Raw genomic sequence first — 4,020 nt, forward strand, 5'->3', positions numbered from 1 at the left:
AGCACCGTGAAGAAAAGATGTCCTGATAGAAAAGTGTTTTCAGTGGGTTGTTTCATTGTGAAACATCATTATCTCATTCCATGTAACTCTGTGGCTGGAACTGACCTCTTTCCTTTATGGCCTTTTTATCATCCATCTTTAATTTAATGTAATAGCTAGCTAAGCACGTGTAAGATTGTGTTGCATATAATAGTTCAATGAAAATTTGTAACATTGTAGTTAAATTATATAGTCATGTCACATTATTTTGTTAATAGTTTATCTTTCATTCTTTATTTTAAGTCATAAAAAATTGTAGTTTATTACTATAGGCCATTAATAACATGTGTATAGGAGTAAGAATGATCAATTGATCACGTAACTGTTCATTTGAAGCTTTACAAAATAGTACTCTGCGTATACATATAATACCTACTATAATCATGAGTATGTCAAAGTAGGGCTAAAATGAATATTCTAAATTCCAATGAAACGAATTGTTTTAAAAAAAATCATTAATGCTTTACATTACCAGTGCTGAAGGTCTGTAGGACACCTGGTCCTACAGTCTGCTCAAAGACATTAGCTACATAAGGTGTGTTTGAAAAGTTGCAGAAAACAAATATTCTAAATGTATATAATTTGATTCACAAACACAATTGTGACCGGATTAGTGAAAAGGGGTCTTCCACACACATCCAATTCCATAAACTTTGGAGACCATAACTAAGTGTGTAGGTAACATATTAACCTGAAACTTTTACCACTTATTCAGCTATGTTGGTGCTCATGTCTGACCAAATTCTTTTCAATCTGAAGTTATGAATTGTCAAAGTTGGCAAAAAGGATGTGTGTGGAAGACCCCTTTTCGCAAATCCGGTCACAATTATGTTTTCGTAGGAAATCAAACTGCTTCATTTGTTGATACAACAATTATACTGTATATACCGGCATGCACTGGCTCCATTTCTTTATATAAGAAAAAAACAATATATTTCATAAAGTTTTATACTTTATTGCTTTACCATTGTAAAGTATGTTGAATCTACTCCCACAGCATCAAATATTTGAAATAATGAACTATTCGAATGATTAGTTTTAGCCCTAATGTCAAGTACATATAGTTATACTGACTGTTCTATTAGAGCATGTTGTTAAGGACCAAGATGTAAGCTGACTGAGATGCTAGATGCAGCAATGCTCTATCACTCCCAAATCCATCAACGGCTCCTTTCTGATCTGGTATAAGCTGTAGTCAACTGCTCATGTGGCGACACCCATCCTGTAGAGAGAATACACGACGATTAAGGTTGATTGATAATTCAATAATATCCTGACCTGTAATGAGCTTAATGGCTTCCATTTTAAAGCTCCTTACAAGACTCAATATCTAGGAGAATAAAGAAGGATGGTTGAATTGGTAGCTATAAGTATCAAAATTGTCTAGATATATAGTAGAGCAGCTAAGCAACAAATTTTGATGAAATCATTTATGATCACTTTGTGATTCAAGGCTTATTACAAGCACCAAATTTTCAGTAAGTTGACACTGCTTAAAGTTTCTTAGCTTATTGGAGTGGTATATCCCCAGTATATATGGAACAGTTAATAATTTACTCTTTTAGTAGCTTTTCAGTACACTGATGCTTTACTGAGAGTTTAAAACTTTGTAAACGATATGTTCCATACACTAAAAGTTACTGACATTTTACTATCAATAAAACTGGATACAACTACAGTAAAGCAGCTTAACAAATTAGTAAACTAAGAATTTTTGAACAGTGTGAGTAAGGTATAGTAAATCATTTGAGATATGGAGCCACATCAAAATCATTACCTTGTTAGGGCATGTTAGAAACTCTAAAGCTAAGTTATAAGCCATTTCTAGCCATAGGCGGCGGAAAGGGGGGGCTAGGGGGCTAAAGCCCCCCTTCGGTCTGCTGAGGGGGGGCTTAGCCCCCCCCCCCCCCCCCTCAGAGAATGATATCACACCGAAATTATCTTTCTTGAAGACCGTGATAAAGATCGAGATACTTTAATAGAGCAGTCACTCTAATAAAGTAGTCAGTGTGTAGCGAGCTATGTAAGGATTTTTATGTAGTTTATCAGCTAGAAATGGTAGCTGGTGAGGTGGAAAACTCTTGTCAGTTGGTTATAACCTTTTTTTTTTTTTTTTTTTTTTTGGTCTCACCTTACCAAACTATAGAAATAAGTCTGGGTCAGCCCAGCGGAGCCCCCCCTCATATCAACTACTTCCTCCGCCGCTGTTTCTAGCTAATCAGGAAGCCATAGAAGTGTATTTAATATTATCGAAATTACAGCCAATAATCATTTTATGAGCACTACCATACATTATCATCAGTGTTCTTTGTTTTCTATCCTTAGATCATGAAATGGACTGATCAAACCCCAATTCTTTGAAGGGTTTCAGACTGTATGGACCATTTCTTTGATTTCTCCAATACAAAATGAATCCATTTTATATCACCTTGTATCATCTAAAATAGCAAGACATAAGAACATTGTACAGATACAAACTAAACACAAAAAAACATAGCTTTAATAGTTGCTAACTGTAAAAGAGGGAAATCCCCTAAACGAAGTCACTAGGAAACCACTAATATTGGTTATACAAATCACATAATATACGAGATACAAATTAATGCTGTAAAAACATTACACCACAACCTTTCAAGGACGTAGCCAGAAGGGTTCAAATGGCTCAGACAAACCCCCCTTTCAGAGGCAGAATTTTTTAAAATTAAAAATCACACCAAATCTTACAGCCCTGGAGCTCTCCAGTAGATACTTGCCAACTGGTGCTCCTCTATACTACTCTTGGGGGTCACATTGCATTAATGCTGAAATGTTGCATCACGTGATCAACTGCGCATGTGATACATGGTGGAAATCACATAGTATTGTTGGTTGGTTGGTTGAGACAAATTACAAGGCAATAGCTGCGATGAACGGTATCTGACTTTTGCTGACTAACTACTGAATGACTGCTTGCTATATAGTATTAGTATTTAATTTAATTCTTTATTAGTACTTCATATACATGTATGAGTTTGTACAGAGTACAACAACACACATAGTGGGATGCTATAGGTCTACAGGCTTGTGCCTATAGCCTAAAAGGGAGTAATTATAAAATTACACAGTAGACACAATGTATACTATTACAAATATTAGTGTATAGTTTACAGAGAAATGTTTGTTAACACATAGACTGCAGGGACAGAGGTAATACAGTCAAAAAGGTCAAGTTATGTGTAACGTGATTCTAGGAGCATGACTTAAATCTGTTCCTCATAGTGTTAACACATAGACTGGTTTTGAGTAATAGTAGAGTGACTTAGCCGAAATATTGTGCACTTGAAAGTATGAAACTTTGCACATAGTACCTACCTACCATGAAGTGTATTTTGAGATATGGAACCATTGCAGATTTGACCTTTGGTGTCCTCTACAGTTCATTTTATGCTCAAAAATAGTGACCTTTGTCTATAATAATATTATATCACCCATACAACACTCAATTTGTTCAAACTAGGTGCTAAATTGAAGATCTTTATCCAATAAACAAGTTGATACTTGTTGCAAGTTCATAGCATATTCCATTTCAAAGTTATGGTAATTTTTACCAGCAGCAAATTCATATAAAGTCAACTGCCCACGCAATTACACTATTAATCTACATTCTTTTTTGCCATTCAATTATTTATTTTTAATCCAACCATGAGCATTGCAGGTTACATATACAACCAAAACACGGAGGAGAATACAGGAGTGAGCAGTGAGGCATAGGGGTTATGTACAATACTCCTGTGAGATAAATCAACAAACGTTATAATTATTTGTCACCAGATTAAACTCAAATTTGAGGTTGTTTATGGCTATAATTTGCTTCTGTATATAAATATAACAATAATATTTTAATGCACCAAACTCTAAGGTTATACATGCTACTATCAGTCACATTTGCTGAAAAGCCTTATACGTATCTAACATACCGTATTGATGGCTAATTTTGCGAAC

At 34.9% G+C, this 4,020-nt stretch overlaps 1 long non-coding RNA gene across 1 annotated transcript; it reads right to left on the minus strand.

The window, feature by feature from the left end:
- Positions 1-1,078: 1,078 nt before the first annotated feature.
- LOC136257818 (uncharacterized) lies at positions 1,079-2,458 on the minus strand. Its single transcript, XR_010702178.1, has 3 exons — positions 2,331-2,458; positions 1,318-1,369; positions 1,079-1,261 (listed from the first exon to the last, which is right to left on the minus strand). It is a non-coding gene; the product is annotated as an uncharacterized lncRNA (long non-coding RNA).
- Between the last annotated feature and the right edge of the window lie 1,562 nt (positions 2,459-4,020).

This window comes from Dysidea avara, chromosome 6 (assembly GCF_963678975.1).
Source record: "Dysidea avara chromosome 6, odDysAvar1.4, whole genome shotgun sequence".
Taxonomy (NCBI): domain Eukaryota; kingdom Metazoa; phylum Porifera; class Demospongiae; order Dictyoceratida; family Dysideidae; genus Dysidea; species Dysidea avara.